The sequence below is a fragment of the Loxodonta africana genome, chromosome 2 (genome assembly GCF_030014295.1).
Source record: "Loxodonta africana isolate mLoxAfr1 chromosome 2, mLoxAfr1.hap2, whole genome shotgun sequence".
NCBI lineage: Eukaryota > Metazoa > Chordata > Mammalia > Proboscidea > Elephantidae > Loxodonta > Loxodonta africana.
In genome coordinates, this window is record NC_087343.1 from 8,113,583 (window position 1) to 8,140,331 (window position 26,749).

Here is a 26,749-nt window from a genome sequence, read left to right on the forward strand (position 1 = left end):
CCCAGCATAGTAGACTATATGATTGTCCAATTCAGAATGGCCAATACCAGTCCATTTTAGCTCACTAGTGCCTAGGATACCAATGTTTATGCCTTCCACTTCATTTTTCAATTTTCCTAGATTCATACTTTGTACATTCCAGGTTCCAATTATTAATGCATGTTTGCAGCTGTTTCTTCTCATTCTGAGTAGTACCACATCAGCAAATGAAGGCCCTGAGAGCTTTACCCCATCCACGTCATTAAGATCGACTCTACTTTGAGGAGGCAGCTCTACTGAAGTCAAGTTTTGAGTGCATTCCATCCTGGGGGGCCATCTTCCAGTACTGATTCAGACAATGTTCTGCTGCTATTCATAAGGTTTTCACTGGCTAATGCTTTTCAGAAGAAGACTGCTGGGTCCTTCTTCCTAGTCTGTCTTAGTCTGGAAGCTCAGCTGAAACCTGTCCTCCATGGGTGACCCTGCTGGTATCCAAATACTGGTGGCATAGCTTTCAGCATCACAGCCACACAGAATCACAGCAACAGTATGACAAACTGTCAGACACTTGGTGGTTTGGATGAATGGATAAATAAATTATGGTATATTCACACAATGGGTTATTGCACATTGATAAAGAACAGTGAGGAATCTGTGAAACATTTTATAACTTGGAGGAATCTGGAAGGCATTATACTGAGTGAAATTAGTCAGTTGCAAAAGGACGAATACATTATAAGAACACTATTATAAGAACTGGAGAAACAGTTTAAACAGAGAAGAAAATATTCTTTGATGGTTATGAGAGGGGGAGGGAGGGGAAGAGGGAGAGGAGTATTCAATAATTAGTAGTTAGGAACTATTTTCGGTGAAAGGAAAGACAACACACAATACAGGCAAGGTAAACACATCTGGACTAAACCAAAAGCAAAGAATTTTCCTGAATAAACTGAATGTTTCGAAGGCCAGCATAGCAGGGGTGGGGGTTTGGGGACCATTGTTTCAAGGGACATCTAAGTCAACTGGCATATTAAAATCTATTAAGAAAACATTCTGTATCCCACTTTGCAGAGTGGCTTCTGGGGTCTTAAAAGCTAGCAAGCTGCCATCTGATTCATCTATTGGTCTCTATCCACCTGGAGCAAAGGAGAAAGAAGAATACTAAGGACATAAGGTAATTATGAGCCCAAGAGACAGAAAGGACCACATAAACCAGAGACTACATCAACCTGAGACTGCAAGAAGTAGATGGTGCCCAGCTACAAGTGGTGACTGCCCTGACAGGGAACACAGCAGAGAACCCCTGAGAGAGCAGGAGAGCAGTGAGATGCAGATCTCAAATTTTCGTAAAAAGACCAGACTTAATGGTCTGTCTGAGACTAGAAGGACCCTGGTAGTTATGGCCCCCAGACCTTCTCTTAGCCCAAGACAGGAACCATTCCCAACGCCAACTCTTCAGACAGGGATTGGACTGGACAATGGGATAGAAAAAGATGCTGGTGAAGAATGAGCTTCTTGGATCAAGTAGATGCTAGTGACTATGTTGACATCTCCTATCTGGAGGGGAGATGAGAGGGCAGAGGGAGTCAGAAGCTGGCGGAATGGACACAAAAAGAGAGAGTGGAGGGAAGCAGCGGGCTGTCTCATTATGGGGAGGGTAATTAGGAGTATATAGCAAGGTATATGTAAATTTTTGTATGAGAGACTAACTTGATCTGTAAACTTTCACTTAAAGCACAATGGAAAAAAAGGAATGTATAGGAATGGCTAATAATCACATGAAAAGATGCTCAATATACTTAGTCATCACAAAAATGCAAATCAAACCACTGCTAGATGCCAAATCTCAATTTACTAGGATGGCTACAAGAAAAAAGCCAGATAATAACAAATGTATAAAGGAGGTGGAAAAACGGAAGGACTCTTAAGCTCTTGGTGGTAATGCAAAATGGTGCAGCTGCTTTGGATGAAAAGGGTCTGGCATTTCCTAAAATGATTAAATGTACAGCTACCATGTTGTTCTTGTTGTTAAGTGCTGTCTTGTTGGTTCCAACTTACAGGAGCCCTACATACAAGAGAACAAAACTCTGCCCAGTCCTGCAGCATTCCCATGATCTTTGTTATTCCTGAGCCCATTGTTGCTGTCACTGTGTCAATACATCTCCTTGAGGGTCTTCCTCTTTTTCACCGACCCTCCACTTTACCAAGCATGACATCCTATTCCAGGACTGGTCCCTCCTGATGACATGTCCAAAGTATGTGAGACGAAGTCTCATCACCCCTGCTTCTAAGGAGTATTTTGGCTGTACCTCTTCCAAGACAGATTTGTTGGTTCTTTTGGCAGTCCATGGTATATTTAATATTCTTCACAAACACCAAAACTCAAAGACATCGATTATTTTTCTGTCTTGCTTTTTCATTGTGAATGTAAATACGACCCATCAAATTTACTCCTGGGTATACGTTGTTGTCGTTAGACGCTGTGGAGTCAGTTCTGACTCATAGCAACCCTATGTACAACAGAACGAAACACAGGCTGGTCCCGCGCCATCCTGACAATCATTGTTATACTTGAGCCCATTGCTGCAGCCACTGTGTTAATCCAACTTGCTAAGTGTCTTCCTCTTTTTGCTGGCCCTCTACTTTACCAGGGGTGATGTCCTTCTCCAGGGATGGATCCCTCCTTGATAACATGTCCAAAGTATGTGAGACATAGTCTCACCATCCTTACTTCTAAGGGGCATTCTGGCCGCACTTCTTCCCAGACGTAGTTGTTCATTCTTTTGGCAGTCCATGGTATATTCAGTATTCCCCACTAACACCACAATTCAAAGTTGCCAATTCTTCCTTTGTCTTCCTTATTCATTGTCCAGCTTTTGCATACATATGAGGCAATTGAAAACACCATGGCTTGCGTCAGGTACACTTTAGTCTTCAAGGTGACATCTTTTCTTTTCAACACTTTAAAGAAGTCTTTCACAGCGGATGGGACATCCATGCACAGACTTCTGGAGAAATGAACCTTGAAGAGTTCCAAACTAATAACATGTTCTGGGCCTTGAGAACCTATTCCAGGGGAGGCACCTTTACCATGATGGTGTCCACCGGCCATCAGCCTGATTCCCCAGCAACATTATGGTGTGTGGGGCTGAGATGAACACTCATAACGATCAGATATGGACATTAAATGAGCAGTTTGCTAACAATATGCATGAATTTACCCTTTTATATACTCCATGTTTAGTCATTGATGCTTCTTGGTTGTTCTTAGAAATTGTTGTTGGCTGTGTTCTGTGGCTGCCCTCATGCCTTTATGTTGGACCTGCCAACTATGATTGCCAGAAAAAAAAAAAAAGCAAATATGTGGCACGACATTTAGGCAATTTATAAATTAATGTTATCATTGCATATTAGGATTTTTAAAATGAATGTGTCTTCCAGTAAATATCTGTGATAAAACTGATATTGTTGTTTCTATTATTTTCTCTAGCAACTGTTAGAAAATTTAAAAAATAAAAAAAGGAAAACTGAAGTAACTCTAATTTACTGAGTTTGTTCTGCTTTGTATACAACACTGTTCAGGTAGAGGTATGTGTTATTTATAGAGTTAACACAACCCATCTTTGTTAAAAATGTTAAGGAATATTACCAGGGGATCATGGATATGAGTGACCCACAGGGCCTGCGGTTCTTTGACATCAAGTTGATTTTTCTAAACCTGCAGCGTGATATTCTAGCACTTAATTTCGGAATGCAGCTTAAATCACAGAAGCCATAATATGTCAAATGATCCCACACTCGCAGGGGGAAAACAGTAAGTAATGAAAAAGCTATGATTGCTTTTCTGTCCCTTCAAATGACAGTTATCACCTCAATGACCTGCTCCGGGCGGACCAGCCTAAACCTGACACACTAAGGGATAACGTCATCTAACAGGGTAGTTACAAAAATCAATACAAAACCCATTTCAGAGATACTCTGTGCAGGAATCCTGGTGTAATGTTCATTTATTGAATAGGCCTGGGGAAAAAAAAATACAACAACTTTTCTGATATATATGCCTTACCTCCCAAGCAAAGGAATTCTGTAGGTAAGCAATAATTGTATTTTTCAATCTATTACTTAGACTTGCCAAGGCTTTGACTGGAATCTAATATATGGGTGATGGCTATAACTCAATCAAGGAGCCTCAGCTGAGTCCCAGTGTATTCAAAGAGTAAAGGGATAGAACAGGACAGCTCCCTGTATTCTCTGGATGAATGAGTGTGTGTGCGAGTGTGAGCATGTGTATAAGTGTGTAAGAGTGCATGTGAGAAAATGTGTGCCTGTGAGTATATATGAGTGTATAAACTCATTTCTCTATAAGCTCATCTTGTTGCTTTTTTAACTGTTTAGTGATTTGAGTATTTAAATAGTTCTATTTAAGCAGGTCATATAAGTTCCTTGGAGGTCTAGCTCCTAACTGCTCGTCCTATAATTGGGTTCACAAAGAGAGGAAGAATGCATTTATTTTGAATAAACATGCACAATCTGTAAAAAAGGCTGTAGCTGGTTGGGAGTATACATTTGAAGCTGAAAGCCGAGTGTAACTGTGGCGCTCTCTCACGTGTCTTCATGCCAATGGCTGAAACAGAACACTGGGATCGGTAAAGGTTGGGCTCAGCTAGTTATGAGAAAAAGCTAAAGAAAGGAACATAGTGAGGACGCTCCATACAACAACTTGCAAGGAAATATTCCGACAGCTGGTAAAAAGATGATAACTTAAATTAGCACTACTCCTGGGAAATGCTAATGAAACCTGTTAAATCAGCCTACACACCAGAAGTCCAATCATCTTAACCTTCACACTTTATGACCATCACAGTGTTTCATTACCTGGACGTTCTGATTCTAAATGAAGCACCATCATGACATTCTTCAAATCACAGAATATTAACACACGCATTGTATGGTCAGAGTAATGCATTTTCATATCCTTTATGGCAATTTCATAGGGCTAATATTCATTGACAATGCTGCTTATTAAACCTAGTAATGAATTGGATTTTAATTATTTTTCTACTCCTCTGTAATTTTCCCAACAAGTATTTATGAAATGACCTAGAAAGTCTTATTATGACAGCCAACACTTGCCTGTTTAAAAGGTTCTGAAATTTGGAAGCAATTTTGGCTGCTGTCCAATCACTTACTTGGACCAAGGGTCACACTCAAATGTCTCAAGTTACTCTAATCAATTATTATCTAGATACATTCAGTATGTGATGCAGTCTGCATACTGGCATTATAAACTTACAAAATTTGTGCTTTCATCTAAAATTATAACGATAATAAATATGACTATTATGCGAAAGCTAATTTTCCATTATTATCTGTATGGAAATAATAAATAAAAGTATTTTTTGACTTCAGAATGCTTTCTTCATTTCCTGAAGACTGGCTAATTTTGACACCACTAATTTTTTTTTTTTTTATAGATTTATTGTTAATGCTAAAGACATTAAGTGCACAGATTCTGGAGCCAAATCACCAGAGTTCAACTCATAACTTCAAAACACATGGCATGGCTTTGGACAAATTACCCATTCTCTGCACTGAGTTTTCTCTCTCGGAAAATTGGAATGAAATTATATCTACCTCACAGAGTCAGTGTGAGCCTTGAGTAAGTTAGTATAACACTGAACACTGAGATGTTTTGGTTGTTGTTAGTTGTAGAGTCACCTCCAACTCAGGTCAGCCCCGTGTATACAGAGTAAAACTGTTCCGTAGGGTTTTTAAGGCCATTACCTTTTGAAAGAGGATCACCCATTCTTTTTCCTGAGGCACCATTGGGTGGGTTTCAATCACCCACATTTCAGCTAGTAGTCAAGTGCTTAACCATTGGCAACACCCATGGCTAAAGCTTTGTAAGTGGTGCTGTAAGGAATTAGGGGAGATGGTTAGAGACAGGGTGGTCTGGCAAATTCCTTCTCCTCAATGTCATGGAAAGACAGCAGTAACACATCCGGGAGGGTGTCACCAAGAATACCTGGTACAGATAAGCAGCTTCAAGTGATAGAGGAGCGCAGATAATGTGGGAGTGGCTGGATGGAGGACTCAGGAGCAGAGGTGAGACAGCCACCTGCAAACACTCACACACACACACACACACACACACACACACACAGAGCAGAGAAGTGTACATGTTGCACAGTGTGACCAGGTGGATTTTCCTGTTACCAATTGTCTTAAGCTGGGCTCTCTAGAGAAGTAAAGCATATAAATACATACAGAGAGATTTATATCAAGGAAACAGCTCACACCATTGTAGGGGTTGGAACGTCCCTAGTCTTTAGATCAGGGTAGAGGCCTTTTCCAATTCACAAGGCCTCAGAAGCTGGCAAACCCAAGATGAGTAGGTTGGAGAGCAGGGCTCCTGCTCACAGGTTGTGAAGATCCATGAATCCCAAGATGGACAGGTAAGCTGCTAGCTCAAGTCCCAAAAACCAGAGGTCAGACAGCTGCTGGATCTAGAACAAGCTAGAAGGAAGTAGGCAGTGGAAAGTAGAGAGATGAAGGCTGAGAGGGTGGTGAGCCACCACAGGCCCCACCCACCCCTGTACCACTCAGCAGATGCCGTCATGGGGGTGATCACATATCAAATTTCAACAAGGAAGTGATCACAACATTATACAAGTGCCAAAACACTGAGAATTATGGGCCAGTCAAGTTGACACACAATCTTAATCATCACACCAATGTTTTCATCCAGTTGCTAGAAAAGGCCATCCTGTTTGGTAGAGTAGAAGGTCAGTGAAAAACCCTTCATGAGATGGACTGACACAGGGGATGCAACGATGGACTGAAACATAGCAATTGTGAGGATAGCACAGAATCAGGCAGCATTTCCTTCTGTTACACGTAAGGTCTCCATGAGTCAGAACAGACTCAATGACAACTAACAACAACAACAAATGTTTTAGGAAGGATCAACAGATATTTGTGTACGACAGTTTATGGTAAACTATAGCACATGGTAAGTGGCTGAAGGGCATTTTTTTTTTCTTGATCTTGGTAAAAATATGGCCACTCAATGCTGCAGCCTTTGAACTCAGAACCATTGTTTCCCTGCCCTCTAGGAAAAGAACCTGAAAAGAGAGAAAAGTTTCTGGCATATGAGGAATGTCGACAAGGTACCATCTCGAGCAATGTTGACATTTCTGATCATTTTTGAACAGTTTTGTAAATTTAATCTAGATATGAATGCATTTTTTTGCTTCTAGTCTCAAGAAATGCCTTATAAATATTCAAGATGGGTTGTGCACTTTGGCTCTTGCTTAAACTTAACCTCAAGATTACCATCTGAGCTTGGATTTTAATCCACCTGAACATAAAGGGTGATGTGTGTAGGAAAGGACTACGTTATCCTTGATAGTAGCCCAGTGGAAATACCAAGAATCACCATAGTTAAGGGAACCATCGTTGGGTATAACCGTGGTACTCTTGGCAAGGAGGGTTGCCTGGCATTACAGCCATATGAGGCAATGTTCACTCATGTCCCGCCATTGCAAAATAATGGCCATGCTTCAATAATTATGTTGAAATCATTTTAACCTTCTATGTTATTTATTTATGTTAGAGTCAGTATCAGATAATCACTTAGTATTATCTCATTGTGACTTATGGTTAGTAACAAACTGAAAAGTCTCTAGAATACTATTTGTTAAAAATTTTATTAATTTTTGAGGTTTTAATCAGTGCATCTATTTGTGACTCTGAAGAGAAGGAAAAACACACACAAAAAATAAAACTTCTGTCCTCTCTGAAACCAAAGATTACATATAAAATAAATAGCACTCTTGAAGGTTTAATGTATTCTTTTATCTACTTTCTGAAACTATTTTAAATTTCAGGGTACTGGTTACTATTATCAAGAAAACACTCACTTTGAAGCATAAAAATATTTATTTATTTATTTATTGCTTTTGGATTAATAGAAGGATAGATAGGTGATAGATGATGATAGATAGGTAGATTAGATAGATAGATAATAGATATAGATACATAGATGATAGATAGATTAGATAGATAGAGAGATAGATAGATGATAGATGATGGATGAGAGATGATAGACAGACAGACAGATAGATAGATAGATAGATAGATAGATTGATCGATGATAGACATCTTTCTGGTTTTCTCTGCTTTCAGTCAAGATCCTTCCATCTGACATCAGTAATAATATCCCTCATTCCACATCCTCTTTAGCTACTCTTCTGACATACATTTTGGTCTTTTCTTTCTTTCCTGTCTTTTTAATGACCTTTCGCTTTCTTCCTGTATGATGTCTTTGATGTCATTCCACAACTTGTCTAACTGGTGTTCAATGCATCAAATCTGTTCTTGAGATGGTCTCTAAATTCAGATGGGATATACTCAAGGTCAGATTTCTGGTTGCATAGTGGTTAAGAATTTGGCTACTAACAAAAGGTTGGCAGTTTGAATCCACCAGCTGCTCCTTGGAAACTCCCTATGGGGCAGTTCTACTCTGTCCTGTAGGATCACTACGAGGCAGAATTGACTCGACTGCAATGGGCTTTTTTTTATTAATACTCAAGGTATATTTTGGTTCTTGTGGACTTGTTTTAATTTTTTCACCTTCAACTTGAACTTGCATATGAGCAGTTGATGGTCTGTTCCACAGTCAGCCCCTGGCCAAGTTCTGACTGATCATATTGAGCTTCTCTATTGTTTCTTTTCACAGTTGTAGTTAATTTGATTCCTTGGTAGCCCATCTGGCGAGGTCCACAAGTATAGTCACCATTTTTGTTGTTGTAAAAATGTATTTCCAATGAAGCAGTCTTTGGTCTTGCAAAATTCAATCACGGGATCTCCAGTATTGTTTCTATCACCAAGGTCATATTTTCCAACTATTGATCCTTCTCCTTTGTTTCCAACTTTTGCTTTCTAATCACAAGTAATTATCAATGTATCTTGTTCACATGTTTGATTAATTTCAGACTGCAGAAGTTAGTTAAAACCTTTAATTTCTTCTTTTTTAGCCTTAGCAGTTGGTGCATAAATATGAATAATAGTCATATTAACTGGCCTTCCTTGTAGGCGTATGAATATTTTCCTATCATTGATGACATTGTAATCCAGGATAGAGCCTAAAAAGTTATTTTTGACAATGAATGTAATGCGATTTCTCTTCAATTTGTCATTGCCAGCATAGTAGACCACATGATTGATTAAAAATGGCCCATACCAGTCCATTTCAGCTCACTAATGCCTTGGATATCAGTCTTTATGCATTTCATTTTTGATGACTTCTAATTTTCCTAGATTCATACTTCATACATTATAAGTTCCAATAATTAGTGGTTGTTTGCAGTCATTTCTTCTCGTCGTGGGTCATGCCACATCAGTAAATGAAGATCCCAAAAGCTTTAACCCAACCCTGTCACTAAGATCAACTCTACTTTTAGAAGGTTGCTCTTCCCCAGTCATGTTTCGAGTGACTTCCAACCTGAGGGCCTCATCTTATGGCACTGTATCAAACAATGTTTCATTGTTTTTTATAAGATTTTCACTTGCCAATTTTTTTTTGGAAGTAGATCACCATGTCTTTATTCCTAGTCTGTTAGTCTGGAAGCTCCACTGAAACCTGTCCACCATGGGTGACCCTGATCATGTTAGAAATACCAGTGGCATAGCTTCCAGCATCAGAGCAACACACATGCCATCACAGTAAAACAAACTGTCAGACGAATGGTGGCCAGTTGGGTTTAGGAGCATCAGTGACTTTCACAAATGCAGAGGAACTACATTCATCTGGAGAAGACAGAGTTCTTCATCAAGTTCCTGGTATTAGAATCCTTCCTTTATTTTATAAATCATGTTAAGAACATTCATAGGTGATTACTGTATGGTTTCAAATGTTCCTTCTTTTATATTGTTAATCAAAGAATGGCATTTAATCTGTGTTCATCGTCTTGTTTCTTGCAACTTAAAGAATAAAAACTGATAGACTATTCATTACCTCTTTGATTCTCATGATACTCTACCCTTCTCCATCTTTCAAATATAGAGTATGTTCCAGAGCTGAAAACACAGTACCTGGACATATTTCTTGCATTTTTTCTAGTCTTTTATGTAGTCCTGGAGGCTAAAAATCCAAATTGGTTTCTTGCCCTTGTCACTTCCCTCTGGGAGCCTCTCTCCTAGTTCTGATATCTGCCAGGAATCCTTGGTTTTTGGCCTTCCTTGGCTTGTGGATGATCCTCATATGTCATCTGTCTTTCCCTGTGTATGTGTGCTAAAAGATGCTAAAAGGAAATCACATAACTTACATAACTCACATTTTCTAAGTAGAAAGAGATGCATTTAAAAAATATGAATAAGATAGAAGATAAAAAAATGACTTCCTTTGATTAATAAACAGTATTTTTATTTTTATCTTTATACAAAGAAACACGCAGACAAGAGGGAGCCTAAGATAGGGCCAAAAGAGTTTTTTTTTTTTTACATGTATTTTGTTAAGACAACAAGATTTCCATATTTCTGCCATGATCCCCACCGGGAGTCTTCCATCCACAGGATGATCCTAATTGAATTTTCCCTGACTAAATGGAGTCTGCCCTGATGTGAACTTACTTTGAACATGATGACAGGATGGGATGTCTCAGAGCATCACTTCCCTGAGACCTTGGACCTCTCTGCTATTACCTCCATTATCTAAACAAATAACCTTGGACAAATCAATTGACATTAATTCAACCTTGTGGTATACAACTCTCTACTCTTCTTTAAAATGTCTCAATCAAGATTCAAATGAATTTGCTTTAATATCTAGCTATGAAAGAACTTAATCTCCTTACTAAAACTCAAGTCCATTGAACATTATATGCTGTTCAAAAAAAAAAATAGATATAGAAATCTAAATGGAAAAGAATATAAAAAACCAAAACCAAACCCACTGCGATCGAGTTGATTCTGACTCATAGCAATCCTATAGGGCAGACTAGAACTGCCCCCCATAGAGTTTCCAAGGAGTGCCTGGTGGATTAGAACTGCTGACCTCTTGGTTAGCAGCTGTAGCTCTTAACCACTACACCACCAGGGTTTCCAGAAAAGAATAGGGACCATGTTAAATTATAGCTTCTTTATATCCTGAAGAACAGAATTCAGAATATCTTAAAGACATATACATACAAAAATAAATAAACAAAAAGGGGAAGTTTGAGGTCTAAATTAATCATAGACATTTTTTCTCTTAGTAATGAAAGTAGCCATTTGGTTGACAAGTAGTTTTCTTGCATCTCCTTGATTTTCAAAGATGGTTTTGTTGTTAGATGTCATTGAGTCAGTTCTGACTCATAGTGAACCTGTGTATAACAGAATGAAAAAGTGCCTGGTCTTGCACCATCTTCACAATCTTTGCTATGTTTGAGCCCATTGTTGCAGCCACTGTGTCAATACATCTTGTTGAAGATCTTTCTTTTTTCTGACCCTCTACTTTAGGGATTTGCCCCTTCTGATAACGTATCCAAAGTAAGAGAGATAAAGTCTCACCACCCTCACTTCTAAGGAACATGCTGGGTGTACTTCTTCCAAGACGGATTTGTTTCTGTTTTTCCTGGCCATCCGTGGTATATTCAACATTCTTCATCAACACCACAATTTGAACATGTCAAGTTTTTGGCCTTCCTTTTTCAAAAATGGTATGGTTTGGTATTTGAAAGCTCAGTAGAATCTTTGGACATGTGTTAGATAGATTATTGTTCAGAAATAGTCACATTTTTTAACCATACCAATGTCAATGTTCCATTTATATTGAGCTTTGCCATTTGCCTTATGTTGGGCTTATGGTGGACAATGTTTCCCCACTGCTTGATCTCATGCTCAGCCCTGTGACTCATTTGAGTCAATGGGATATTAGTAAACACGAGTTAAGAAGATGATATTTTCATTAAAAAAAAAAAAAAAATTTGCTATTCCATCAGCTGTGCCCAGGATAAACATAACTGGAGCAGACCTAAGTCTGCTACATGGAAATGACATACTCATTTAATCCACAGAAGGCTTACCCAGCTGAGCCCAGCCAGTATCAGCCACACCTAGCTACACATAGACATGTGAGTGAGATACAATGATTGTTCTTTTAAGCAGTGCAGGTATTTGCTATCTTTATTGTTCACAGATTGGAAAACCAAGGCTCACAGTGGTAAATAATGCAACCAAATTTGGCAGAGCTGGGATTGAACCAGAAGTGACTGACTACAAAACCCACTTAGTATAACCTTGGGCATATATTTTATCTCTTTTAGACTCTGCATTCTCAATGGTAAAATGGGGGTGATAACAAAATTGTTTTCACAGAACGTTGATTGTGAGGATTAAGTAATCTAATGTATGAAAAAGTGCAGTATATATATCTCACACTCATAATTCACATTATTCAATACTGATGTCCTTTAAATGGGATTGTCGTTACCTCCAAACCAGTGCCATTGCCTTCGTGTCGATTCCATTTAAAAGGACATTAATATTGTTATCATCCCTGTTTTACAATTGAGGATACAGATAGAGTAGGACTGCACCATAGGATTTCCAAGGAGTGGCTAGCGGATTCAAGCTGATGACCTTTTGGTTAGGAGCTGATCTCTTAACCACCGCACCACCAGAGCTCCGAGTGGTTTCTCCACAGAATTTCCTTAATGGAGGTGCTATTTTAACATGAAGGCTCAAAAACCCATTGCGGGGGTGTAAACTGGTGCAGTACTCAGAACTGGCCAGGTCTTATGGACAAAAGAAATTTATCTTTTGGTCTAGAATTTTTTCAAATGTGGCTTCCTTAGGAAAAGGGGAGTCTTTACTATGTTACATCTGTGATCCGAGTGTGCTAAGCGTTCCAAAGATTTGCTGTCTGAATACCAGAAAATTTTTCTTGGATAATCTTTGCGATGGGATGAATTTTCTACATATTTTGACACATAAGAGTTTACCTACAAATCAATATATTTATTTTCAGTTTTGCTTTTTTAGTGCTTCTTTGACTGAATTACTTCACAGAGTTGTTTGCCTACTGACAACTCTTCTTCCATGAAGTTAAGTTAGATGATGGTAGTATTGACTCACTTAAAAAGACAATTTATTCCTAGAGTCATCTTTGAGTCAATGAATTATTTATCTTGATTAATAAAGTATGTCTGCCTTGAGCATTGTGTTCTTTTAAAGAATTATCGATGTGACATCAAATTGACAACAGCAACTCAAAAAATTGGATGGTAAGTTTAAGATGCAATGAGTTTAAGATAACAGTGTTAGAATAATTTGGAAGAACATAGCATGGTTGCACAACTTGAAGATTGTAACCAATGTCACTGAATTGTACATGTAGAAATTGATAAAATGGTGTATCTTTGAATGTGTATATTCTCGTCAAAATAAAAATGAATGTAATCCACACTGATTGTTTTAATAATCTTGTTTCAATTATCCATTGCTCTATTGTTTTGCACCCAAAACTTCAAAAAAAAAAAAAACCTAGTGGATTAAAATATTAAAAATAAATTACTTTTCATAATTCTTTGAGTCAAAAATTCAAGCACGACTCAATTGGGAGCCTTTATGCTCCATAAGGCATCTTTGGGGACATTTAAGTAGCTATATTCAGATTTTGGCTTCAACAGAACATGGGTGAAATCTTCGTTCAATGTCTTGGATCTCAGTGCTCCTTCACATACCTTCTCTGAATTTCTCTCCCCATGAGATTAGCTTGGATCTCTTTGCACCATGGTGGTCTAAGTGTAATTGGCCTCCTTACATAGCAACTAGATTCTGAGAGAAAATATTCAAAAAGCAAGGCAGAAGCTTCAGATCTCTTCAGGTCTGACTTTGCAGAGTCACTTCTGTCACATTCTGTTGTCAAAGCATGGAACAGGCCCACCCATATTCAAAGGGCATAGGCTCAACTTCTTGATGGAAAGAGCAACGGAGAATATATAGCCATCTTTAATCCACCGTAAATCACATATTTCCTTTCTATTACCAACATCCAGCTTAGTCACATAAGACAATGTAAAGCACACCTGCTCCCCTTTCTACTAAAACCAAGGTTGTTTTTTTTAAGTATAGCAATATATTTTCTGAATTGCCATTGATTATTATTTACTCTCTAAAAAGTTTAAAATCAGGGCACAGGAAAGCTGGCAATAGGGAACCCGGGGTCAAGAAGGGAAGAGTGTTGACATGCCATGGGGTTGGCAACCAATGTCACAAAATAATAAGTGCACTAATTGTTTAATGAGAAGCTAGTTTGCTCTGTAAACTGTCATCTAAAATACAAAAAAAAAAAAAAAGTTAAAACCAACAAGCATTAATTTAAAATTGGTGACCCATTTTAGTTGACTGCATGTGTTTAGCTAAAGGGATAATGGACAGATTCCAAAATTATCTTGATAACTTGAAATTTAATTACGGGATGAGCAATAAGAAGGAAACACAAATCATTTTGCATTGTGTACAAAGAATCATTGTTTGGAATGCAAAAAATGTAGCCTTGTTAGGTGCCGTGGAAATAAATTCCAATTCATCATGACCCCATGTGAAAGAGTAGAAGTTCCCCGCAGTGTTGTCTAGGCTATAACCTTTACTGGAGGAGATTGTCAGATTGTTCTCCAGCAGAACTGCTAAGTGTATTAGAAATGCCAACCTTTTTGGACTGCTGAAAACCATTGTGACACCAGGGTTCCTAAGGAAATGCAATTTCAGGTTTCTTACACCACTCTGTCCTATGATATTATAGAGTTGATACCTAACAGGATTCTTCAAGATTATCTAATTTTGCAATTAGGCTAGAAAAAGAAATAAAGGACATCCAAATTGGTAAGGAAGAAGTAACGGTAAATCTATTTGCATATGATATGATCTTATACACAGAAAACCCTAAAGAATCCACAAGAAAACTACTAGAATTAATACACGATTTCAGCAAAGTATCAGGACACAAGATAAATATACAAAAATAAGCTGGATTCCTCTACACCAACAAAGAGAACATAGAAGAAGAAATCACCAAAACAAATACATTTACAATAGCCCCCAAGAAGATTAAATACTTAGGAATAAATCTAACCAAAGACATAAAAGACCTATACAAAGAAAACTACAAGGCGCTACCCCAAGAAACCAAAAGAAACCTGCATAAGTGGAAAAGCACACCTTGCTCATGGATAGGAAGACTCAACATTGTGAAAATATCTATTCTATCCAAAGCAATCTTAGATACAATGCAATACTGATCCAAATTCCAATGGCATTTTTTATGAGATGGAGAAACAAACCACCAACTTCATATGGAAAGGGAAAAGACCCCAGATAAGTAAAGCATTACTGAAAAAGAAGAACAAAATGGGAGGCTTCAAACTACCTGATTTTAGAACCTATTATACCACCACAGTATCAAAACAGCGTGGCACTTGTACAACAACAGATACATAGATCAATGGAACAGAATTGAGAATCCAGATATAAATCCATCCATCTTTGAGGAGCTGATATTTGACAAAGGCTCAAAGTCCATTAAATGAGGAAAAGACAGTCTCTTTAACAAATGGTGCTGCATAACTTGATATCCATCTGCAAAACAATGAAACAAGGCACATACCTCACACCATGCACGAAAACTAACTCAAAATGGATTAAAGGCCTAAACATAAAATCTGAAACAATAAAGATCATGGAAGAAAAAATAGGGACAATGGTAGGAGCCCTAATACATGGCATAAACAGTATACAAAACACTACTAATGATGCACAAACACCAGAAGAGAAACTAGGATAACTGGGAGTTCCTAAAAATCAAACCCTTTGCTCACCAAAAGACTAAAAAAATTACCTATAGACTGGGAAAAAAAGTTTTGACTGCAACAAATCTGATCAGTGTCTAATCTCTAAAATCTACTAGATACTGCAAAACCTCAACAGCAAAAAGACAAATAACCCAATTAAAAATGGGTAAAGGATATGAACAGGCACTTCACCAAAGAAGACATTCAGGTGGCTAACAGATACATGAGGAAATGCTCACGATCATTAGCCATTAGAGAAATGCAAGTGAAAACTACAGAGAGATACCATTTCACCCCAACAAGGCTGGCATTAATCCAAAAAACATAAAATGATAAATGTTGGAGAGGTTGTGGAGAGACTGGAACACTTACACACTGCTGGTGGGAATGTCAAATGGTACAAACACTTTGGAATTTGATTTGGTGCTTCCTTAAAAAGCTAAAAAGCTAGACATAGAACTACCATACAATCCAGCAATCCTGCTCCTTGGAATATATCCTAGAGAAATAAGAGCCTTTACATGAACAGATATATGCACACCCATGTTCCTTGCAGCTCTGTTTACCTAAAAGTTGGAAACAACCAAGATGCCAATCAATGGATGAATGGATAAACAAATTATTGTATATTCACACAATGGAATACTATACAATGATAAAGATCAATGATGAATCCATGAAAAATCTCATAATATGTAGGATTATATTATGCATAATATAAGGCATTATGCTGAGTGAAATCAGTCAGTTGGAAAAGGACAAATATTGTATGAGACCACTATTATAAGAATGCAAGGAAAGGTTTAAACCTAGAAGAAAACACTCTTTGATGGTTATGAGGGTGGGAGGGAGGGAGGAGACAGGTATTCACTAATTAGATAGTAGACAAGATTTATTTTAGGTTAAGGGAAGGACAACATACAATACAGTGGAAATCAGCACAACTGGACTACTCCAAAAGCTAAGAAGTTTCCTGAATACAACTAAACACTTTGAGGGACAAAGTAGCAGGGCGGGGGTGGTGGTCTGGGGACCATAGTTTCAGGGAACATCTAAGTCAACTGGCATAACAAAGTGTATTAAGAAAATATTCTGCATCCCACTTTGGTGGGTGGTATCTGGGGCCTTAAAAATTAGTAAGTGGCCGTCTAAGACGCACCAATTGGTCTCTACCCACTTGTAACAAAGGAGAATGAAGAATACCAAAAACACAAGGAAAATATGAGCCCAAGAGAAAGAAAAGGCCACGTAAACCAGAGACTACATCAACCTGAGATTGGAAGAACTAGATGGTGCCCAGCTACCACCAATGACTACCCTGACAGGGAACACAACAGAGAATCTCCAATGAAGCAGGAGAAAAGTGGGATGTGGACCTTAAATTTTAATGTAAAGACCAGACTTAATGGTCTGACTGAGACTGGAGGGACCTCAGAGGTCATGGATCCTGGACTCTCCTTTAGCCCAAGGCTAAAACCATTCTCAATCCAACTTTTCAGACAAAGATTAGACTGGACTATAAGACATAAAATGATACTGGTGAGGAGTGTGCTTCTTGCCTCAAGTAGACACATGAGACTATGTGGGCAGCCCCTGTGTGGTGGTGAGATGAGAAGGCAGAGGCAGACAGCAGCTGGTTGAATGGACACTGTAAATACAGGGTGGAGAGAAGGACTGTGCTGTCACATTGTAGGGAGAGTAACTAGGATCACATTGCAATATGTGTATAAGGTTTTGTATGAGAAAGTGACTTGAATTGTGAACTTTCACTTAAAGCGCAATTAAAAAAAAAATCTAATATTGGTACTCTAGGCACCTTTTTTTTAGGCACTGGAGACCAGAGAAGCAAAATGATGTGGCCAAGCTCTGTGTTGTTCATTGTGAGATAGTAGAGCACATACGGAGGCTTTCTATAAATAAACTCTGGGCTCCGCATCTGGCTATCTGTGTGACCTTGGGCAAAGTAGTTCACCTTTCCATCCCCTGTCTTCTCATTTGTAATAACCTCTAGAATAGAGGTTTGTTGCAAGGACTAAAGGCCTCAATATAAGTAGCATTAGCAAGACTAGTGCTGGCACGCACAAAACATGGTTGGTGCTTCCTACTGGCCAGGTGGGTGTCCATGTTGCCTGAATGTATCCTGATGTCCAGTCCAACGCCAATTTTCTGGCCCATAGTGCACAGAAAAGGGCTCTGTAGGCACATGGGTGATATTTTTAATACCAACCCAGCAAAAAAAAAAAAAATGAGCATCTGCTCCTGCCTGTTTCGGTTTTTAGATTGTTATCGCACACACAAAAAAGCTGATAGCAGAGCTGTAAAATCCAGAGCTAAAGCCTGTCTTAATATCTCTCTCCCCAACTGAAATTTAATGACAGCAGTAACCAGGGGATTAACTTACTTGGTACAATTGCAAAGCAGACTGTACATTTTAATGAGGGAGGACTTTTAAAATCAGGAGAGATAGACTGGGATTAAATCTTCTGCATATTGATACCCACGATGAGAGTAGGTGAATATACACGCTTCCTTTCTTCCAAGAGTCTCACAACACTTCACAGGAGTTTGAGCTGCCTTTATCTGCTCAATAAACCTTCTAAGAAGGCAAATTAGATTACTGCTGAGGAGCCCAGGAATTTCACATACGTGATAGCTTTATCCTCTCAACATCTCTGTCAAAATCAGAAACAGAAAGCAGATAATACAGTGCAAGTTTATTTTCCCTCTTTGACAGAGATGAAATTTGAGGAAAGGGAAGGCTGGCGAATCTCTGCACTTTGCACATTAGTGGGGGGAGATCAGAATTAGGAAAGAGATGTCTGGCTACAAGTTCAAACCAAAGAGGCTGTCATTGATATCATTTCATATGACATTAATTTCTAAAATATAAAAGCATTGTGAAATACTAAGAGACTTGCTCAATATTTGATAATATTTTAACAGCATGAGTATAATCTGCTGTTACATTCAATTGCTTTAGTCTCCAAAGACATTTGACATGTTCCTTACTTTTCATCTTTTAGTCACTGGTTTCAGATTAATTGTACTTTCATTATAACAGGGCTTTAAAAGATAATCCACCAGGTACAATTTCTAGACATTTTGTCCTCCTATATATATATATAAAAAGAAAAGCATATAGAAATAAGAAAACAGCCACAATTTAATTCAAGAACAACTCTAATTTACCCCACTTCCCCTTTGGTTGTTGAAAATTAAAAAAAAAAAAAAAAAAAAAAATCTATGAATCTTACGTAACATACAATTTTTTTAACTTATTTTTTTACTTTAAGCTAAACTTTTACAAGGTTTTAAGTTTATAAGTTTTTATAAGTTTTATGACTTTTTTAAGTTTTCTCTCTGGCACAATGGTTAAGAGTTCTACTGACAACCAAAAGGTCGGCAGTTCAAATCCATCCGCTGCTCCTTGGAAACCCTATGGGACAATTCTACCCTGTACTATACAGTTGCTATGAGTCAAAATGGACTCAATGGCAACAGGGTTTTCCTACTTGCACACATCTACACATTGCAGCCTTCCTCTGTTTTCTTCTCATCAAATAATTTTCTCCTTTCCCTCCTAGAATTCATCCTTCCATTTGGGTCCGTACCCTCCAGCCTGGGAGGGCCCTTTCCAGCTTGGCCCCCCGTGGATTACTGTGCCCTGTCCAGGTGGCATGGGATCTCTCTAGGAAGTAGTGAGAGTGAGTAGCAGTCTAAAGAGATCATATGGGTTTCCTAGGGCTGTCATAACAAAGTACCACAAACTGGGTGGATTGAAACAACAGAAATTGATTCTCTCACAGTTTTGGAGGTCACAAGTCCAAAATCAAGGTATCAGCAAGGCTGCTTCCTGGTGGAGGCTCTGAGGGAGAATACCTTCCATGTCTTTCTCCCAGCTTCAGGTGGTTGCTGTCTATACTGGATTCTTGGCTTACAGACACATCACTCCAATCTCTGCCTCCATCCTCACAGGGCTATCTTCTCCCTGTCTCTGTGTCCCTGTGTCTTCACATGGTCTTCTTACAAGAACGCCAGTCATTGGGTGTAAGGTCCATCCTAACCCAGTGGACCTTGTCTTTATTTGATTACATGTGCAAAGGCCTTATTTCCAAATACGGTCACATTCGCAAGAAAGGGGATTAGGATTTCTATCTACCTACCTACCTACCAGTCTGTCTTAGTCATCTAGTGCTGCTATAACAGAAATACCACAAGTGGATGGCTTCAACAAACAGAAATTTATTCTCTCACAGTCTAATAAGTTAGAAGTCCAAATTCAGGGCATCAGCTCCAAGGAAAGGCTTTCTATCTCTGTTGGCTCTCGAGGGAGGTTCTTGTCGTCAGTCTTTCCCTGGACTAGGAGTTCCTCTGAGGAGGGTCCCCAGGCCCAAAGGACACCTTCTTCTCCTGGATCTTGTTTCTTGGTGGTGTGAGGTCCCCCCACTCTCTACTTGCTTCACTTTCCTTTTTTCTCTTACAAGACGCGATTCGGCTCAAATCGGCTCCATTGCACTCCATTCATCCCCCTTCAGCTCAAATTGGTTCAGTTCAGCTCTAATTGGCTCCATTCGGCTCTAGTCAGCTCTGTTCAGCTCTAATAGGCTCTATTCAGCTCTATTAGACTCTACTCAACTCTATATCTCTTTTCTACTCCATTAACTCCATTCTACACCATTCTACTCCAACCTTCTCTATTCTGTTGTATTGTACTCTAATCTACTCTAGTCTATTCTAATTGATTGGATGTGACTTGACTTGAATCGATGGGATTCAATTCAATTCGATGGGATCCGACGCGATAAGGCACAATTCCGCAGGATTCCGCGCGGTTCTTCTTGATTTCTATCGCAGGCCACGCCCCAGGGAAACTCCTTTTACATTGGATCAGAGCTGTGACCTGAGTAAGGGTGTTACATCCCACCCTAATCCTCTCTAACATAATGTAATCTTTCCTCATTAGCCACAGGCACAGTTTAGGATTTACAGCACATAGGAAAATTTCATCAATCACAAAATGGAGGACAACTACACAATACTGGGAAGCATGGGCTAACCAAGTTGACAGATTTTTGGGGGGACACAACTCAATCCATAACTCTGTCTGTCTGTCTGTCTGGCCCTGGTGGAGTAATGGGCTGCTAACCAAAATGTCAGCAGTTTGTATCCACTAGTGGCTCCTTGGAAACCATGTGGGGCAATTCTACTTTGTCCTATAAGGTTGCTATGAGTTGGAACCGACTGCAAGGCAGGTAACTATACATATATATAGAGAGAGAGAGAGTACACAATTCAACTCACGACAGAGAGAATGAGGGAAACCATCATATTCACACGCAAAAGCAAATTAGCTGATGATATGTGGAAGACAAAAAACGTGAGCGCCATTCTATGATTGAGCTAAATATTTTAAAACCAGGTCTAAGAGGCAAATCTACCCCTACAGTCCGGCTTTGGCCATGATGGAAACAGAGCAGATGCTGAAGAAAACCATGCAGGCGGGCTGCAGAAGTAAATATAAAAGAAAGTGTCTCTGAAAGTGGGGCCCAGAGCTTCTGATGTGTCCACGAAGCTTTGAGAAATAAGGTACTATGTGACAAAATATTGCTCTGATAAACGTAAACTAAACGGGACACCTCTTAGCTGTTTGCAGTCTCCATTCCTACTGTAGCTTTGATCACATTTTTGTTTTCATAAGCTACCAAATGTTTTCTCAACTACTACAAAAACTAGCATAGATTACTTTTTCATTTTTTTCTTTAAGAATCAGAAAATGGTTTTGGATATCACTGAAATGAAAATTGAGTCCATCTTCACTCTTTATGGTGTGGTGGTTTTCAACGTTTAACCCTAAATTGCGCTATCTTGGGTTACCCCCGATAGTGCCTCTAAATGACCAGGAGACTGCTACTTTCAGCAACTGGTGAATTTTCATATCCCCTTTGTCTTTAAGCAAAAGCTTGGGAGGAAATGCTAATAGCTGTAGTCCATCCTTGCCCTTCCCCACCCCTTGGACTCCCTCTGGCATACTAGTATTTTGGGTAACAATCTGACAACACAGACTTCAGCAATTTAAGTCAGTCTCTTACTTTTGAGTTCTGCCCCAGTTAAAAAAATGTTTAATATTATTTTTATTGAATTAACTGCAAAATTTGAAATACAAATATGACTCATTAGCAGTACATTAATTTTGCATGCTATCGCTTTTTTTTTTTTTTTTGGACTACCAGAAGAATGAACAAATCTGTCTTAGAAGAAGTACAGCCAGAATGCTCATTAGAAGCAAGAATGTACAGACTTCGTCTCACATACTTTGGAAGTGTTATCAGGAGGGGCCAGTCCCTGGAGAAGGACGTCATGCTTGGTAAATAAAAGGTCAGTGAAAAAAGAGGGAAATCTTCAACGAGATGGATTGACACAGTGGCTGCAACAATGGGCTCAAGCACGACAACAATTGTGGGGATGGCACAGGATGGCGCAGTGTTTCACTCTGTTGTACACAGAGTCACTATGAGTCGGAAACAACTCAAGGCACCTAAAGACATCAGATTTTTACTGTGCAGTTCTTTAAGCTCCACTCACTATTGGTGCAGTAATGTACCTTTTTGAAATGGTTTATTTACATATATCACTTTTATTTCAATGACAATCATAGCCTCATACCATTACTTTAAATAATTTTTTTTTGTATTTAAAGTATCTACTAAAGGTGTTATGTTTTATATTTCTCTTTTCCTTCTATCCAGATTTCATTAAAAAAAAAATCCTCATAGTATTTGAGTTTAGTTCATTGGCAAACAATTCAGCAATCAAAATTCAGCAATATAAAGGTAAGATGGGGGAAAGCAAGGTGGAGAAAGGGAGAGTGTTGACATATCGTGAGGCTGGCAATCAATGTCACAAAGTAAAATGTAGACTCATTGCTTAAGAAGTCAGTTTGTTCTGCAAACCTTCATCTAAAGCACAATTTAAAAAAAAAGTAACTAAAAAAAAAAAAGAAACGGACAGGGTGCAATTTTTAATGAAAAATTATGTTAAATATGTTTCTAATTCTCCAGCTAAGTTTTTGCTGAATACATAACCTTTATATGAACTTACCTCATTAATCTTACGGAAAAAAGTAGCTACTTCATATGTAGATTGGTGTAAGAAAAAATTCACCACTCTAGAGCGTCACCCCTCAAAGAATGGAAGAGTCCAAGAGGTACAAGTTAAATATCAATATTGTTATTTCTGAAAATAACTTTCTAGAAGTTCACACAATGTTCTTTTTTAATCATGAGATGAGACAGCCAGCCTCATAACTCAGCCCTGAATGTATCCACCCGTCTTTCCTCTCAGCCCATTCTCCTGTGCTTGGTTTTATGCCAAATTACTAACAAATGGGCTCATTTTTGCTAATAAAAAAATAACATATCATTGGTTGAAGAATTGATTATAAAGCAGACAAATATCATGTTAAATAATTTAGATTAAACTTATATTTTAATGTCTGTAAACAATTCCATGATGTCTGGGTACTTTCTTGGGGAGCATGTGCCTCAGAGTTGTCATGTTTTTGTAGACATTGCTCAACGATGCTGGGGTGTTTTAAGGGAAAGATTCATACTAGGCCAGAGAGGGGCCATGCTCTCTAATCTCCAGCTGGTACCCACTTACTGCAAGCTCCAGCTTTATATACCCGCTTACCTGAAATGAAGGAGCCCTAGCGGCACAGTGGCTAAGTGCTCAGGTGGAAACCTAAAGATGGGCGGTTAGAAACCACCAGCTGCTCCGCGGGAGAAAGATGTGGCAGCTTCTTCCATAAAGATTATGGAAATCCTGTGGGGCAGTTCTACTCTGCCCTGTAGTGTCTCTGTGAGTTGGAATTGACTTGATGGCAACTGATTTGGCTTTTCTGGGTATCTGAAATAAAACCCATACAAAATTATTGAGAAAGTGTTTTGCTCCTCTTGCTTCTCAGATTTTCAAGTGTATTTAGTATGTTTCTGACTGCATTCTAGCCCAAGGAGTGATGCGGGAAACTAAGAATTTAAAATCCAAATTTTTGAACCTGAACAAAAATGATACAAGAGGTGAATAGCAAAGAAGGTTATATAATCTTTCCATCAGAAATGAGCATATTCTGTACATGACCTTATCTGACAAGACTGCACAGCTGTTAAGTAAATTTTAAGAACCTCTACTTAAGGCTTCTTGTATTAATAAAGAAAAATATGTATAAATTGGATAAAAATATGATTGCTGCCAACATTGACAAGAACATCTGGAGAGGTTTGAGTTCTCTCCTGAGGGCACATGGCTTCAATATTAGCAGGCAGATGAGGCTGGAAAAAATCAAAGGGATGGAGAAAAATTAAAGGCATTCCCACTGAGTAAGTTTTCTCTAACATGTTTGGGCTGAACCCAAAATCTTTGAAGGCAGAGATCCAGTCTTGCATATTTTGGAATCCCTCACACCTAGTCTAGGACAGGAGACTCAGGTGAGACTCAATTCATGGTTGTTTAACTGAGGGAATTACCAGGTACCTGAATTTTCAGAAGAGATCATTGGCGTACAGTGGTAGAATTCCCACTTTCCCTGAAAGAGACCAGAATTCAACTTCTGGCTAACGCACCTCCCGTGCAGCCTCTACCTGTCTGTCAGTGGAGGCCCATGTGTTGTTATGATGCTGAACAGGTTTTTGCACAGCTTCCAGACTAGGAAGAAAGGCCTGTCCATCGACTTCCAAAAATCTGCCAATAAAAATCCTGCGGGTCGCAATGGCCCAATCTACAGCTGATGATGAGGATAGTACAGGATCCGGCAGCATTTTATTTCATTGTGCACCGGGTCACCATGAGTTGGAGCACAGCTTGACAGCAGCTATGACAACAATGCCAAATATTCAGAAGACTCTGAATAATGAGAGAGCAACAACTTTCACTTGTTCATCCATTCAACAGATATCCATTAAGCATCTATTGTGTGCCTGACCCTTAGTTTACCCATTAGAGCTAAAGAGTGAAGGAAAACAACAAAATTTCAAAATATTTCCATGCAGATTATCTTTAAGAGGAGAGAGGCAGAGAATAAACAGTGTAAATCAATTAAATAATGTCAGATACTAGGAGGTATTAAGTGTTATAATCCATCAGCTACTCCTTGGGAACCCTGTGAGGCAGTTTTACTCTGTCCTATAGGGTTGCTATGAGCCTGAATGGACTCAATGGCAACAGGTTTGTTTGTTTCTTTTTGGTTTAGGTGTTACAATGACAACTTGAGTAGGGGTGGCATCAGGGAGCTCTTTAGAGATGATATAATTTGAAATCAGTTGAGCAGGAAAAGCCTCAATGCTGTTTCAATATTGTTGTTAGTTACAGTCCAGTCAGCTTTGGACTCATGGAGACCCCATAAGCAATAGAATAAAATGTTGCCTGGTCCTGTGCCAGTTTACAATCATTGGTATGCTCAAGTCCATTGTTGAGGCCCTTGTGAATTTTGAGTTCCTTCTAACCTAAGAGGCTCATTTTTCAGCACTATACTGGACAATGTTCTGTTGTGGTACTATAGTTCCCACAGGCTGATTTTTGGAAGTAGATAGCCAGGCCTTTCCTCCTAGTGTATGTTAGTCTGGGAGCTCCACTGAAACCTGTCTACCATAGGAGACCCTGCTGGTAATTGGAATACTGGTGACACAGCTTCCAGCATCACAGCAACACAAAAGCTACCACAGTAGAAAAGGCTGACGGATGTGAGGTGACCTCTCAATTAAAAAAAAAAAAAAATTGCTGTCAAGTTGATTCTGACTCATAGAGATCACCTAGAATAGAGTAGAATTGCCCCATAGTGTTTCCAAGGAGCTGCTGGTAGATTCAAACTGCCAATCTTTTGGTTAGCAGCCAAGTTCTTAACCATTGCACCACCAGGGCTCCAATGCTCTCTCAGTGAGAAGATGATGTGTAAGCAACAATTGAATGGTAGAAAGGAAGACAGCCACTTGACAAGGAATCTCTCAGGCAGAAGGAATGACACACCCAAAGGCCAGGGTCTGGGCTCACATCACCTGTAGGCTCATGGAAGCTCCAGGCTACAGTGGTCACAGAGCTCTAAGCTGAAAGCAGCAGTGCTGGGATCAGAGAAGGCCTGGGGAGGTCAGATAAGTCTCAGATTCTTGATATCTCAACCCAACATGTTCAAACCTGAACCCCTGGTCCTGCCAACAAAACCAGCTCTACCCTCAACCTTCACATGTCATTTGATGATGATCTAACTCTTCTACCTGCCCAGGTGAAAAATCTTGGCAGGATCTTCTCTTTCCCTCATACCCAACATCTAAATCCATCAGGGAATTCTGCTAGCTTGACCTTCGAAACACATCCAGAATCTGGTTGCTCCTCGTCCCTCACACCACAAGCTTGGCCACTTCTACTGCCTCCTCTAACTGCATAGAGACTGCAGCCCAATCCCACGAGAGCCTTTTCTCAGAGAGCATCCTTTCTAAATGCAAGTTAGATCATGTCAAGTCTCTGCTCACAGGTGTGTGGCTCCATTTCCCTCAGAGTGAAGCAGAGTTCCATAATGACCTTCGGGCCCTGCGTGATCTTCCTTCTGTGCTGTTCAAGGTCCCCACAGTACGAGCATACCCCACTCAGACTAGTCTAATTTGAGGGGGACTTATTTTTTTAATAAAAGACTGTTTACAAAAGTGTGACCAGGGAGTGTAGGAAATCCCCAAGGGATGTGCTAATGTCTTGGGTTAGGGGCAGAAGGCTGTTAGCTCTTCAGGGAGGAGAGGTTCTTGTGCAGGGGCTGCTTTGAAAGCCCAATGTGAAAGAATGGGGAGGTAGGCAGGCCGCAGCACCCTGCAGAGCAGGCGCTGGGGACTAGGAGACTGGAAAGGAAGGCAGAGGGCAGAGGAGCATTGAGTAGACCACGTGAGACAGCCTAGTGGGGCAGC